We start from the raw sequence: 16767 nt of genomic DNA, 5'->3' as shown, positions 1-16767 counted from the left end.
TGTAGCCTATCAAATCCTGAGAAACAGTGTTGGTTTTTGCAGTTTTAATATAACTACAGTTTCTAAACAGCTGGGAAATATTTTTCCCCCAGTTGAAGAGGGTTTTAGAGTTAGTCTTTCCCACTATAGTACCCATAAGAAATTAGGAATATGAAGATCTCCCCTTCCAGATAAAATCTGAGTTTTCTCAAAACACCAGCTTTCAAATATGGAAAATTAGTATTCCTCTCATGCCAGTTGCACTTAGTTTAATAAGAAATCCTGAATTATCAAAAGAAGTCATCTATCCAATTTATTCTACCTTATAATCACTTCTGTATTGAAGTGTTCATATTTGCATAAAATGTTGAAAGATTTTTGTAATGCTACTTTTTCATACTTTCTCTCTTATGCAAGGAAATAGCAATCATTTCAGTAAGCATTTGTGTCAGTTATATGAAGACATTTGAGATCATGTTATAATGTGTTCCATCTTTTCAGTGATTTAGGTGAAGCGGAATTTCACATTCTCCATTTTCGGTCGAGTACAAACCACATCCGTGATTTAAATCGATTAGGAGACTGTCATTGTAACAGAGAACACCAGGGACTCAGAACACTGCAGGTTAAATATTAGTGAGGTGTGTGTTTTAGTCTTCACCAGTGTGGACAGTTCCTAACATGATGAAAATCTGTACTTAATAACGTGTCACAAATAGAAATTAAATAAAGTAGCAACTACACATGACAGAAATAACGCACTGTAGCATAAAGGCAATTCTGCTCATTTGTAATACCTATAGGAAAAAACTGTAAGAAATACAGGGGAAGGTAAATGCATTTTAGTGTAATTTTAAGAATCCAGAAAGACATGGTTAATCCTGCTTGATGGATGTGTTATGACTGTATTCCAGGGAATAATAAAATATGTATCTGCCACTTATAATTTCTGAAATGCTATTACGTTATAGTAACTGTAACTGTAGTTTCTTTATTATGACATACAAGTAGAAATGTTTCCAACCCTTCATTAGAATATTTCTCTGTTTATGAAAAAAAAAAGCTTGCTTTCAAATTTTTAAGAAAAAGTTTCAGATTTCTCTTGGAAGACAGTATAGGGTTAAACATTAAGAAAAATATTTTCTATCATTTGATATTCCAGAGCCAGTTTAGAAAGCCAACACATTGCGTGAAAGTATTTTAATTTTTCTATGCAAAACCAACTGGATTAGGAAAAAGTGCAGAATTTCTTGGCAAATTTTAAGATGTCGACTTTATAGAGGCACCAAAAGCTTTTTAATTCTGTGAGGAATTGGAAGGTATCAGATTCAACACATAAAAAGACAATTTTCAGGTTCCTCAGCCTATCTCAGGTTTTTGATGCTGATAATTGGAAAGTGAATGATTTAAACTAAATTTTCATTCATAAATGGTTCAGTGCAGGATCCACCAGCAGTACATGGATTGATACTGTGAGAGTCAGCAGTTACTTTAGACTTTTGTGCAACTGCAGCTGGGGTAGAAGACAGGAACAAAATGCTGGTAGCTTCATTTAGTTATAATGCAGATGTTCCATGAATAAGTGATCTAGTGCAATTCCTTATCCCACCATTAAAATTAAATATCTCTCTGAAATTAAGGACTATGGAATCTCCTGATTTGACACTGTACTCCAGATCAATGTATTGGTTATTCCATATTAAATTGTTCATTCATACATCCCTAATAAGATCTGAATTTTATTTCAATGCAGAATTTCTTTTCAATCCCAAAACATTTGAGAATAGCTGATGATCTCTAGTTAGGTCTACTATAAAAGTCAGCCTAAATATATTTAACATCACTAGTTGCTCATGTATGGAAAGACTGGAATATTTGCTAACCAGTCAAAACCTCTGTTATTTGAACAGAACAGTCAGCTGTCTGCTATATGAAAAGTCATAGTCAAGTGTTTCTCATGTCATTCTTGCGATGCCATATCCATAAAATCATTTGAAGAGTGTGTCTCTTTAGATAGTTCACAATTATATGAAAAATATATCTTTTAGCTACTGAAGATGAAGATGACTATTTCTTAATTTCTTTTTTTTTTTAGAATAGAATAGAATAGAATAGAATAGAATAGAATAGAATAGAATAGAATAGAATAGAAGTAGTTTTAGTTGGAAGGACCTATCAACAATCACCCCATCCAACTGCCTGACAACTTCAGGGCTGACCAACAGTTAATCCACGTTATTAAGGATTTTGTCCAAATGCCACTTTATCACTGACAGGCTTGGGGTATTGACCACCTCTCTAGGAAGCCTGTTCCAGTGTTTGACCACCCTTTCTGTAAAGAAAGGGTCAAGTCTGAACCTCCCCTGATGCAGCTTTGAGCCATTCCACGCATCCATCCGTCACGGGATACCAGGGAGATCAGCAGTTTCTCAGGCGTTTGTTCCTTACTCCTCCTCCTTATATTCTTTGAGGTGCTATGACTTTCTACTGAAATTGTTGGGTTTAGCATCATTCTTTCCACAGTCTTTGTCCTCACACCAATAATTTCCTCTTTGCTTTCATGAGTCATCTTATTTAGATATGCTTCCAGCAATACCACCTCTCTGTAGAACACAAATGAGGGAAGAGTGCATTGTATTGCATATTCTTTTTCTCTTATTCTTACACAGCCCAAACAGCTCCCATATGCCTTACCCTTGTCTTTCTTCTATTCTATATCACCTTTGAGCCAACGAAGAATGGTGTCATTTAAATAATTTCTGCTACTCCTCAGAATCTGCTGTCTATGAAACAAGTAACAGCAGTAGGCTGTGCTGCTAGGTATCACTGTTTTGGTTATCCCTGGCTTATGTGTAAGCTAAGCTAAGGCTGTAGAAAGGAGAGACCTACAAATTTGACAGGAGCCAGTGAAAGTTACAGATACTTTCTTCCGGGGATAGACATTGTGACTGCTAATGGCACCAAACCGATAATATTGTGGTATAAACTCTAAAATTAATCACATACTTTTCTGATTTCTGTTAGTGCGTATGGCTACCTTTTCCCCTTTCCTTGTGTTGACTGGATACGTCTTGATAGGTTTATTTTTAAGGTGGGGTGAAAGAGTAAGCTTATGATTTTAATATAGGGTAACACTAACCATAGGAAAATGAAGGATAAACCAGTGCCCCCTTTGTATGTGTCAGCTCTGCCATTTTTCTCTCTGAGATACAAGTCAAACAATCTGCAGCTATATAAAAACTCTTTCCAAGAACCTAGAGTTCTTTAGCTGGAAAGTAGAGTGCCTTTATTTAGATCTCTGGAAGGCTGTGATGTGTGACTTTTTAAATAAAGCTTAAAGCATAAGCAAGTTGATGTCTGGAATAACAAAATAAAGAGGATAACAGAGGAATTAACAGTAGAATGGTGAACTGTGATGGACATTTAGACCATGATTCCCTGCCATATGTCAACATACAGACCTGGAAAAATTGTTGAATTGCATTGTGTTTAATTTCTTCTTTGCACAAATTAAGCTCATCTTCTTTTAGTTGTGTGACTATGCCCCCAGAATGGGAATCTTTTTTGTACAGTATCAACAATATCTAATGCAAGTGCATCCTGATTCCTACTTATTTTGTGATCTGCAGTAGTGACTTCAAAATTGTATGTAATACAATTTTTGAAAACGATAGAGATTTACAAAGGGATTGCTGTACTGTTTGACTAAGAAAAAAAAAAATTACTATGAATGTACCAGGCTACATTTTTATATTTGCTTTTATAAGCAAAATGAAAAGCAATGTGACTGCATAAATTGATTTATTCCCATTTTGGCATTTTATGAGTGTGCTAGACAAATATGCTTCATATTAGATATTGGTTGTCTGGAATTAGCTTACTAAAATGCTTACTCTGCTGAGGTACTAAATGGAGGAAGATTGAAACACAGCACTTGGTACTTGCACCCTATTACAAGGTAGTATGAGTTTTGCTGCTGTGTTTGTTGGTTCCAGGACAAAAATATGAATAAATCAATAGCATGTTTAGCACTTTTTAAAATACGTCATGGTTTATAAAATTGAGTTCTGATTTCCCAAGGCTGATTCCTCCCCCCCCATAAAATCTAAGAACATAAGCAGTTTTCGATTACTTTTTTTTGTTTTAGAAGCTCTTAAAAATACATGCTGCATTTCAAAAAGCTACAAATAGATGAAAAACTAGTTAGTGCGTCAGAGTACATAATAATACATAACACTGAAGAAGTCTAAAACTTAAGAGATCAGTCCTACTACAACAGCTACAATCATTTGAAATTCTTACATTTATTTCAGTAACACTAAGGTCGGATCTCAAAAATTATGCCGTGCCTGCCATTCAGAAACTGGAAAATCTCTGAGGGATTTAGGTGATCCATTTTCTGAGGACTGTAGATGCCTTTTTACTTTTGAGTTCCTTTGAATGTTCAGAGATGACAGATTCACAGCTGTGATCTGAAAGAAGAAATTAACTCCATAGAGATTCTGGAGTGTCAGTCTACCCTATTCCTTCACATATAGCTTGACCTGTGTTTCTTCATGCGTTGGTTTAGTAATATTTATTTAGGTCTTTAAAATTGACGTGCTTTATACACTCCTTAAGCTTAATTTAAATTCAGACTAGACATGTCTTTAGTCTAAATCAGGAGAATGTAATGAGTGCTCAACTGAAGACATGTAAAGTCATGGTCAGATGTCAACTCTTTTTACTCCTGGAAAAGAATTAACTACTTTTAAAATAAGTGTGATGGCCCATTTCCTTTCCAGAAAGAGTAGATTAAGTTGTTAGATTTCCTGTACGGCTTTTCTGGAATTTAAGAGTTCCAGTCTTAACTACCCGGATATACTTCCATAATTCTAGCAACTGATTATTGCGACAATCACTTGTAAAAATTTGTCAAAGACCATAACAAATTTTGTCAAAATTTCTACTTCCTTCAGTTCAGCCTATGAAAATCAGCTAGAAATTGTGCCTGCCTTTTCAGTCTATTTTGGATTTGCTACTGCAAAAATAATGACCAGCTGAAAATACGACATCATAATCTTCCAAAGCAGGAAATGTGAATACCAGATTTGGTTTATCAGATCTTTGCAAAATTTTTGAAAAATTAGTTTCTTTTAAAAACAAGTCTTTCAGTCAGTTTGTGAGTGTCTCAAAGCACTACTGCCTGAAGTCCTTATGTGTTTATACTTAACCCTGCATCTATATGTTTCCTGTAAAATCAAGGGAACTGCTTATATATAGAGTGTAATCTGATATGTATTTGCAGTCTTGGACCACAAACTTTTACAAATAAAATTCATTGTCTTTTGAATGGTCTCTTTGCTAAATAAGTATCTAACATATGCTTCATAAAAGTTTAACAAGTATTTCACATTTTTAAAAAAAAATGAGAAGAGTCTAATGAGCTAGTTGAAGTGCTGAACAGGAAAACAATGTTAAAGGTAGCTCTTTTCTACCTTCTCTTTGGCTTTATATAGAGGTTTCCTTTGTAATGAAATAATTTTCCAGTCATACCTCCTGTCTGGTTTCTTCTGAATCTCAGTTAAATTATCTGTCCTTTGCATTCTTTCTGTCAGGTTTGTACAATTAAATGGAAATTGCCCTTTTGAAGGGAATATTTTGGGCATGCATACCATACATGACACTCTGGATGCCTATGTGCTATTAAAATATAAACAGAACTTGGTGACCAGTTTTTCAAGCCTAGAGAGAGACTTTGAGCAGGATTAAGTCTGATTTTGAAAGTCAGCCATAGTATATGCAGACATACAGGATCAAATGGCTGCTAGAGCTTCGAGTGTTCTTCCTTATTTTGTTCTTTCATGAGAGAGGTAACAGTAATATTTTCTTTAGCATAGGACTGCAGCTGTATTCAGGTGTTGAGAAGTGGTAAAGGCTATTCATTTTCAAAGAATGCATGATTTGAAACTATCTTCATGGTTTTTCATCCATACCTTTCTGATTTTTTCTGCTACTCGAAAATGTTATTGGATTTGGTCACCTGTATTTTTCAAATTGTTTTTCGTCATTTTTTATTTCTTCCCTCCACTTGATCCAGTCTCTTCAGCTCTCTGCCTATATTACCAGCTCATGACTTGTTGCTTGATTTACTTCCATTTTGATAAATTGCAAACTTGCAGTTAGTTCACAGATAATGTGAGCATGTATTCCATTACCAGTAGTCTGAGGAGTCATGGTACCATACCCTTTGGACACTTAAAGCCCTAAAAGTCAAAGTAATGTAATCTCAGTTTCTAATAGATACAGTAAATCTACCAAATTTTAATAATTCTAAGTGGATGACTGAATTTGAATTGTAATTTGTATTTCGAATTATCATGTCTCCATTTTGCTGGCTACATGAGTGAGACATATGGGGATAAGGAAAAGTTTATTACACCTACCTTTTCTTGGAAGAAAACAGACAGCATTCAGGTTATTTTTAGTATATAGGAGAGGAGTGGGTAGGAATATCCTGTGTATTCCCACTTACCAAATATCCTAAGACTATATGCTGCTTCTCGCTGAAATGCCACATTGCCATTTCCTTAAATTAAAATGTCATTTTTATACTTAGCAATTGAAATAATTTTTTTTTTTCAATGTGTTAATGTTTTGTAGAAAGGTTAAAGTGCTTCTGCAGTGTACCTTGCTGGAAATGTAATGTAGAGGAGTATTAAAGAAGTGATCTCCATTATGTCATGGACAAATCAAAGCAGAAATAATAGAGGATTTGAGAGGCAGGATGATCTTTCAAAAAGTTATTGTATCCTTAATAATGCTTCTTTTTGTTTGTATATCATAGAATCATAGAATCATAGAATGGTTTGGTTTGGAAGGGACTTTAAAGATCATCTAATTCTGTCCCCTCTGCCATGGGCAGGGACACCTTCCACTTGATCAAGTTGCTCAAAGCCCCATCCAACTTGGCCTTGAATATTTCCAGGGAGGGGGCATCCACAACTTCCCTGATCAACTTGTTCCAGTGTCTTACCACCCTCACAGTAAAGAATTCTTTCCTAATATCTGATCTAAATCTACCCTCTTTCATTTTCCCTCATCCTATCGCTATACTCCCTGATAAAGAATCCCTCTGCATCTTTCCTGTAGGCCCCCTTTAAGTACTGGACAGATCCTAAAAGGTCTCCCTGGAGCCTTCTCTTCTCTAGGCTAAACAACCCCAACTCTCTCAGACTGTCCTCATATGGGAGGTGCTCCAGCCCCTGGTTGTCTTTGTGCCCCTGCTTTGGACATGCTCAAGCAGGTCCATGTCTTTCTCATTCTGAGGGTCCCAGAGCTGGATGCAGCGCTCCACGTGAGGTCTCAGCAGGGAGGAGTAGGGGGGCAGAATCACCCTCCTTGCTCTGCTGGCCACGCTTCTTTTGATGCAGCCCAGGATGCAGTTGGCTTTCTGGGTTGCCAGTGCATACTGCCAGCTCATATTCAGTTTTTCATCCACCAGTACCCCCAAGTCTTTCTCCTCAGGGCTGCTCTCAATCCCTTTATTGCCCAGCCTGTATCCATGTTTGGGATTACTCCAGCCCAGGTGCAGGATCTTACACTTTGCCTTGTTGAACTTCATGAGGTTCACACAGGGCCACCTCTCTAGCCTGTCAAGGTGCATGGTACACCTTCCCTCTAGATTATCAACTACATCACTCAGCACTCAGATTTCACAATCAATCATGGAGATCAGCTCTGAACTGTTACTCTGTGTTTTGTCCCATCTCAGGTTCCTGTTCTTTGCCCATAACTGATCAAATAAGGAAGAGTGTGAGAAAATAAGAATGTACAGCTTCTGGAAGTCCATGTTCTAGGGACATTCTGGGCTACAGGTTGTCTCAAACCGGCTGTATTTAGCTAAAAACAGGTTGTGTGAGCTTCACATTTAATATTTTTGAATTCCAGAAGTTCCTTGGACCCTTATCCTTTCTCTTCTAATTCCCATCTTATTTATTGTCAAATAGTAATAGTTTAGTTCCTCTATTAAACTTAAGGTTTTCTCTGTGTCTTTTTTTGTATTAGTATATCTTACTATGTTCTTCCTTTCTACTATTTCACTGAATATTAACTGGTTAGGACGTGCACCATTTTACTTAGGAATTTCTAAACACCTTCTTACATTTCCTGGGTAGACTGCTTGAGGAAGACAGTACATTTGATAAAATGAGTCAGGTTGGTGGCTTATTTTTAGCTTAGTTTCCTACAGAAATTAGGTTTATGTGATGACACTTTTTGTCAGAAACAGTTTGTTTCTTCCCTGTGATACCCTTATGCTAACTGCTGCTTCCAGTATCATTTGAAGTAATTTCTTTTTCATTGGTTTATCAGATAGTAAATTAATTGATGTGAAATTCCTAGAAATCTGAATTTGAGTAGACACATCTGTATTAGACTCTGTATTAGGATTTCCTTAGAAAGGAAAGCAGTTCACAACACAGAGGAGTTCTGTTGTGATTACCTGGATATTTAAAAGAATGTCAGTATGAAAACATGGTCATCTGTAAAGATCACATATTCTGCTTGGGACAGGGGTTTGGATTCAGCACTTTGGGTTAGCAAAGGCAGAAGGTTTTTACTTAATGCAAAGAAAGTATGTGGGACATGGATAGTGAGAAGAGCTGAGTAAGGAAAAGGGATATTTTTTTTCATTTTGTGGCTAAAATATGGGAAAACAAAGATTAATGTTTCCAAGAGATGCTGGAATGCTGCATCCCTACAACATATTGAATATTTTGGTTTACGTACATTTTATGGAAACTGCCCATATAAATTGCTGATGAAGGTAAAACACAAACATATGTGAAACAGCGAGAGATTGGAGATCTAGTTTAGCTAGAACCTAAACCAAAACCCTGGAAAGTTTTGCTTCTCAGGCTTATCTCTTATCTCTGAGCCAGCACAGTGCCCTTGTGGCCAAGAAGGCCAACAGTATCCTGGGGTGCATTAAAAGGAGTGTGGCCAGCAGGTCGAGAGAGGTTATCCTCCCCCTCTACTCTACCCTAGTGAGGCCATGTCTGGAGTACTGCATCCAGTTCTGGCCTCGCCAGTTTAAGAAGGATGAGGACAAGTCCAGCGGAGAGCTACGAAGGTGATCAGGGGAGAGGCGCATATATCTTATGCGGGAACACTGAAAGACCTGGGTTTGTTCAGCCTGGACAAGGGAAGACTGAGGGGGGATCTTGTCAATGTTATAAATATCTAAACGGTGGGTGTCAATATGATGGGATTGGACTCTTTTCAGAGTTGGCCAATGACAGACCAAGGGGCAACGGGCACAAGTTGGAACACAGGAAGTTCCAGCTAAACATGAGAAAAAACTCCTTTCCTGTGCAGGTGGCAGAGCAGTGGCATGGGCTGCCCAGGGAGGCTGTGGAGTTTCCTTCCCTGGAGACACTCAAAACCCTCCTAGATGCGTTCCTGTGCCCCCTGCTCTGGGTGTGCCTGCTCAAGCAGGGGAGGTTGGACAAGATGATCTCCAGAGGTCCCTTCCAACCCCTGCCATTCTGTGATTCTGTGAGATGTGAAAGATGGTAGCTAACTAATAAAATGAAGAATAATTTCTTTTTAGGTCAAAAAAAAAAGTTCTTCAAAATTGTTCCATGCTCCTTGTTGCCCCTTAACACTGAAACATCAAGCTCCTTTTGCATAAAGTGTCCGACAAATACGATTATTTCAGTGTGAGGAGCTGAGTGGTCCTGTTCAAGCTCTTCAGACACAACATTCCTCTGTGGTGACTTGGTAGCACTGGGCAATGATCAAGGCGGTCCAAAACATATTTGTAACTATTTTTTTCTATGTTTTATGTTATAAAACTTCATTGTATTTGACAAATGGATTTGGATTGTATTCTAAATTATTTTATCTAAGGTAGGAAGCTACTTAGGCCCTTTTTTTTCCTGTGAAACTTGCGGTTTTCTGCTCTGTTCATGTCATCTGCAGTTTTTCAAATGGGCTGTTTGCTAGGCAATCAGCCATCTATTCAAAACACCTGCAGTATATGTAGTGATAAGGCACACTGCTCACTGAAATACATAAGTCTGTAAGTATCTGAATAGAAGGATAAGTTATGGAATCTTTTGCACGCTCAGTAATTAACTGATTGACTAGGTTTACATAGGTAATATTGGCAGAAACCATTATTTGCTATGCATTCTAAACCTAGTATTAACAGCATTTTACAGAACATTCAATTGACTTTTTCATATAATTTAAAGATTATAAGATTATGTCATGGTTATTAAACAATTTTTTTTCATAGTATTAACTGTATTGCTCTGGTTAATTTACTTGGTTACAGAAAGTGAGGTGCTGTCTGCAAAAGCTAGCACCCAACAATTCTATATGAAATCATATAGAATCTGCTACATTTTGGTTTCTAAAAAGTGTATTTTGTTGGGGTGGGAGGTATTTGTTTTTCAATTTTAAGACAGAAGACATCAGCCTTGAATTTCAGAATAAGCAGGTACTATTTTCTCTTGCTTGAGGTCTTTTTCTCTCATCTTTGCAATGTGTCTGGTGTGCATTCCTCTATTGTCTCATGTCAACAGATCTGGCCTGATGCTTGGCAGCAATGACTATATGGACAAAAGGACAATCCTTTAGCTAGGACATTATTCTGAGTTCTTGTTGTGAAAAGGGAACTCGACTGTTCCAGGCCCATGAATAAATTTAGACTTTATTTGCCTGTGTTATTTAAAAAATGCAGAAAAAACACATCATTGAAACAATGAAGTTGGGATTTGCACAAAAACCTTACAGGAAAACATTGTACACAAAACCCAGAATATAATTTCAATCAAATCAAGTCTGCTTTAAAAAAGAGTATTCATCAGCGCAGTCAGGAACTCTCTTCCATTTCATTGATGCCACAGTACCTGCTTAGCTTCAGATATTATGAATTTTCCCATTACACTTGAAGTATCGAGAAAATGCATGCAGGAGGGTGGTGGTAACATTTCCTAGAGAACTGGAGCTTGTGACCTTTCCTGCACATGCAGAGCCAGGCTTTTAACACTCAGGATGGATTTTGCCTATATGCCTGAGAATCTAAGATGCAAGATCAGCCTTTTTTCACTTATGTACTTTTTGCATTGTAGCTAAAAGCAGGACAAAGATGTTTTGCCTAGCTTTCTAATAAGCAGAAAACACAGTGGCATTTTCCCAAGTACAGAAGTTTAACCAAATTTCTACTGGTTTATCCTGTTCTTTAAATTAATGGAAATCTCCTTAAAGCAGGTCCAGTATCATCGGAAAGGGGAAAACAATACATTCTTTTTTTTCCTGCACTACTAGAGTATAGCTATTTTTATTCAGAAAGGAAGGAAAAACAGAAAAAATATTGAACTAGTAGGAATGGGTATGATGGTGATCATTATTATTTCAAAGGAATTACATTTGATCCTGATTGAACTCAGTCAGCTGCTGCCAGTCTGCATTATTTGAAGAAAACTGCCTACTAGCGAAGGAGGGAGTTGTCTCAGAAAATCATTGTGGAAGCAAGGTGACAGGAATAGAAATCCGAGCCTGAAACAGACACAGACAACAGCACTGGTGTTTATTGCGTTCTCTATCTATCTCCTCTATGGCCCTTCCACCAGATATATTTATGACTTTCCAGTTGGCTGAGCTTGGCTTAGTACATAGTTGTGCCAAGTCTAAAGGGCCAGTAGTTCCTGATTTTTTTTTCCTCGTGTCTAGTAGTAAATCTTAAAGTCTGATCATCTTTAACTGAGAAGTTTCCATGATGTCACTGGTAATCATACTAGTGTTTTCAGCAGGAACAGCAGTACTGCAAATGAAACTTAAAGCATACATCGTCATTACCTTAAGTGCTTTATAGGACTGTCTGCAAGTGCTAATGTAGGCTTAGAAAAGAATACACTGTGAGACACAAAGAGTTGGTATCATCTCTGGATCTTGTGTTCTGTCATTCTGCGGCCCAAATGATTCTGCTCTAAGGACACCCTAACTTAAATGTATCAATCAGTTGTTAGCTCTGTCTCTGCTTTACAAATTACATAAGTATGTCTGATCATTGCGTTGATGACTCAGAATCTCAAACAAGTGAAGGCAGGAAATTCATGATCAGGAAAGTATGGCTTTATTCATTAAATGAAGTGCAACATGAATGGTTTAATGTTTATTCCCATGTGTTTCTAAGTTGTTGCTAACAGACCTGATCAGCAGGTAAAGACTTCTTGGAAGAGACCTAGAGTAAGGTGCAAGAGGGAGACAGAGGACTGTGGAGAAAGTACCAGATGTCACTATATGCCTTCACTGGATTTAAAACATACACTTTTTAACATACATACTTAAAACAAACTGTTGTGGGTTTTTTTTCAAGATAGTTGCTGTTGAGCTCAAAAGCAGCTTTATGTTCCAAAAATCACCATTTTCGTACATGCAATGGCAGAGGCATTATCTCTTTTTAAAAGCATTGCCTGACCCTTTCTAGATTACTGTTCCACAGTGATACAAATGTCAGGCTCTGACAATCAGTTACAGTTACAGTGGAAAGGGACCATGATTTCACATATACCAGTTTGGGAATGTGAACAGTAGTCATATTATCCATCATCCAAAATAAATAGTATTATGCCATATCACATCATTTATGTAACATATGGAGTGTTTGAGGGTTAAGTTTAAAGAGCTGGTGTTCAGAGCAAAGAACATTGTTCATTAAGTTTGTTCCCTGAATATAAACTGTTTTAGTAATCTCATCTAAAATTTGCAGTTTGCTTAAAATGGTTTTAATTTTTTGGTACTGAACTCTTGGAAGTGACTGTATGTCCAGAGAGATTTCTTGGAAATGCTAGATATAAGAACTATGACTGGGAGCTGAGGACAACTTGTAACAGATAATTCCTAAAGTTTATCCTTAAATCGCAAGTACACAGGATCTGGCTTGTTGTGCAAACATTGCAATCAGATGGGCAAATTTTTAGCGTAAAGTTAATGCCTTATAAAATACATTGGTTGGCTTTTCTTTTTTTCGTAACAAGGCATTAAGAATAATCTTAAACTACCCAAATGAAATGTTTTTTTCTTGGAGTAGGGACAGTGTTTGTCATGAGTGTATTCGTTTTATTTAATTCTCATGCTGGACAGACAATTTATGTTTATGAAACACTGTAGACAGTTGTATTAGAATAGAAATAAAAGTAAAATTTGGGACATTTTGCTGAACTTGAAAAGCAATGTGTATTCAAACCTGGACTCAGTAACAAGTCCAGATCTTAGGGACATTATTTGAGTGAGCTCTGCCATAAAACACTACTGCATCTTCCTAGGGAAATAAACTCCAGTATTTCAATCCTTTCTCTCAAGGCACAAGGCCTAGAAATCTCAGAATTAACAAAATCTGTGCAAAGCCTCTATGATTTTCAGTAAGGACCTGATATTTAAGTCATATCTCTTTGAAGATTTGAAGAATTACACATACAAAATGCTTTAAAGAACCATTTGCTAAGTGCAGAAGACCTGTAGTGCACTGACATTAATGTCACCCTTGTTTATTAACCTAAAAAGGTTAAGAATAAGAATAAGAGTAAGAGTAAGAATAAGAATAAGAATAAGAATAAGAATAAGAATAAGAATAAGAATAAGAATAAGAATAAGAATAAGAATAAGAATAAGAATAAGAATGAATCAGAAAGAACAAGAATGAAGAAGAAGGAGAAGACAACCCATTCTTTTGTGTCCTGCAGAAAATAAATGTACTCACCAGGTGAATAAACTATACTGAATTTCTGTAGATGATATGGAAATGTTTCTTTCTTTATGGTTCCTAAAACTTCTTAAGATGTCATTTCTCTCTCTGTCAATTTTAAGGCTTCTGTTTTGAAAAGAATTCTGAACTACTGACATCATACTTCCATGTTCTTGTTAGTTTACAAACTGAAAGAAATAACCCATGACAAATGCTACTGAAATACACTTAAGTTTATAATTAATCCAAGTGGACAAGTCTGGATGGAAAATTGTTTGTAGCATTTAGTGAAACAAGATGTTAGGTGAACCTTAGTAATACAGACATTGACTTAGGCGGGAGTGCTTGTTCTGCTGCTGAGCTATAATTATACAGTAACCAACTATGAATTATTTAATTGTAAGTGTTAATATTCTGTATTTTTCAAGAATATTAAATTGACCTGTGTTGATATCAGTCTCAAATTCCAATTTTAAATCCTGAAAGTAATTTGAAACAGTAAAACTAATAGCTATGGTATAAAATGTCATCAGTGGCATAAAATTGGTAATGCAAAGTAAACTAGAATTTACATTTTGGTTTAGCCCAAAAATGAAAATTATCCCCATGTGGAAATGTACTATCATCCCCAAAAATATATACTTTATGGTACATATATACACTCATATATGTTCTTATAGAATCATAGATCCCTCTGTAGAGCTTTCCTACCCTCAAGCAAATCAACACTCTCACCAAACTTGGTGTCATCTGCAAACTTAGTAAGCGTGCACTCGATCCCCTCATCCAGATCGTTGATAAAGAAATTAAACAGAACTAGCCCCAACAGTGAGCCCTGGGGAACACTGCTTCTGACTGGCCACCAACTGGACTTAGCTCCATTTGCCACAACTCTTTGGGCCTGGCCATCCAGCCAGTTTTTTGCGCAGAAAAGAGTTCACCTGTCAAAGCCATAAACAGCTACATCTAGGTGTATTTTTCAGCAATATACTGGAGTACATGGCATATCATAATAGGAAATATCTCTGCATGTTCTGTCAGACGCCTACTTATCAGTTGACAAAAGCTGAGAGATAAGTCAGGAACTTTTCTCCATAGATAAACCCCATTTTCTGCTGGAACAAAGCAACACAGTATTTGCAAGAGTGATCTGAGTCTGGTCCTCTGTTAATAAGCAATTGGTATAGGATATATAGTGGTTGTCAAAAATTCTGGTGTAATATTCATATCAAAAAAAAAATTCAAAATGTGTTACTAACATTAGACTAAAATCACCAACATTTTGACAAGTTACATTATGCTACTTAGTGAAGAGAAAATATCTGGCAGATATCAACTAGGAAATTGATACAAAAATGGCTGTCAACTTCAGATTAGATCTTTTTAATCAGAATTTTGTTTACAATGTTGTTTTAGCCGATATTTTCAGTTGTTCTGTAGTTCTGAAATACCAGTGTTTTTGAAGAGAAAAACCTTTACTTAGGGTCTGTTTTGGAGGCTATGGTTTTATGACTTCATAATCGACTTTAGACTGGATGAACCATTTATCTATTTCACTTAAAAGTGTATCGACAACGGATGCCTCTGCATTGAATAATCTAATGCATCAAATATCTGCCCCTGGGAAAGACCTCTCAGATATCCTTTTTTTAGGTATCATACGGCTTGGATTCAGAGCTATACTTAATTAATTAAATATTTATTTGTTTAGGGAGCAGAGCTTCTGAGGCCACAATAGTCTTGCTGACAAATCATGATATGTGGTCACAGATTAATACAGTGTTGGATTCAGTTCAAGTAAAATCGGACAACAGAAAAGCAGGAGAATAACCACAGGTCAAAGGGCTGGTCTAGCAGGTGCTATCAAAGTTTTTACTGCTGATAATGTCACAGAATCACAGAACCCCAGGTTGGAAGGGACCTCAAGGATCATCTAGTCCAACCTTTCTGGGAAGAGCAGAGTCCAGACGAGATGGCCCAGAACCTTGTCCAGACAAATCTTGAAAGTGTCCAACGTGGCCAAGTCAACCACTTCCCTGGGGAGATTATTCCAATGGTGACTGTCCTCAGTGTGAAAAATTTCCCTCTTGTGTCCAAATGGAGTCTCCCCAAGAGCAACTTGTGTCCGTTCCCCCTTGTCCTCTCCATGGGACTCCGTGTAAAAAGGGAGTCTCCATCTTCTTTGTAGCTACTCCTCAAGTACTGGTACATGGTGATGAGGTCCCCTCTAAGCTTCCTTTTCTCAAGGCTGAATAAACCCAGTTCTCCCAGCCTGTCCTCATATGGCAGCCTCCCATCTGCCACCAGGCATCTTGGTGGCCCTCCTCTGGACCCCTTCCAGCCTGTCCACATCCTTCTTGTATAGCGGGGACCAGAACTGTACACAGGACTCCAGGTGTGGCCTGACAAGCGCTGGGTAGAGTGGGATAATGACTTCTTTCTCTCTGCTGGCGATGCCCTTTTTGATGCAACCCAGCACCCTGTTGGCCGCCTTGGCCGCAGCAGCACACTGTTTGTTCATGTTGAGCTTTGTCCACCAGGACCCCCAGGTCCCCTTTCCACAGAGCTGCTCTCCAGCCAGGTGGATCCCAGCCTGTGCTGCACTCCCGGATTATGTTTTCCCAGGTGCATGATCTTACACTTTTCCTTGTTGAACTTCGTAAGGTTCTTGCTGGCCCACTCTTCCAGCCTGTCCAGGTCTCCCTGCAGAGTGTCTGCTTCCCCACTCAACTTGGTGTCATCAGCAAACTTCATCAGGCTACACTTGATGCCATTATCCAGGTCACTTATAAAGATATTGAATAACATTGGGCCCAATATTGATCCCTGGTGACTCCACTAGTGACAGGTTGCCAGTTAGAAAAGGAGCTATTTATCACCACCGTTTGGGTGCGGCCTGTCAGCCAGTTCCCCACCCACTGCACAGACCACTTGCCTAGGCCATAACGCATTAATTTCTCCAGGAGACTGTGGGGGACCATATCAAAGGCCTTGGAGAAGTCCAGGTAGACAATGTCCACCGCCCGCCCCATGTCAACCAGACAAGTCACTTT

General features: G+C 37.7%; 1 protein-coding gene across 1 annotated transcript in view; it reads left to right on the top strand.

The window, feature by feature from the left end:
* LINGO2 (leucine rich repeat and Ig domain containing 2) overlaps positions 1-16767 on the top strand; it is a 539216-nt gene that overhangs the window by 136555 nt on the left and 385894 nt on the right. The window lies entirely within an intron of this gene.

This window comes from Phalacrocorax aristotelis, chromosome Z (genome assembly GCF_949628215.1).
Source record: "Phalacrocorax aristotelis chromosome Z, bGulAri2.1, whole genome shotgun sequence".
Taxonomy (NCBI): Eukaryota; Metazoa; Chordata; class Aves; order Suliformes; family Phalacrocoracidae; genus Phalacrocorax; species Phalacrocorax aristotelis.
This window is presented reverse-complemented; position numbering and strand designations above follow the sequence as displayed.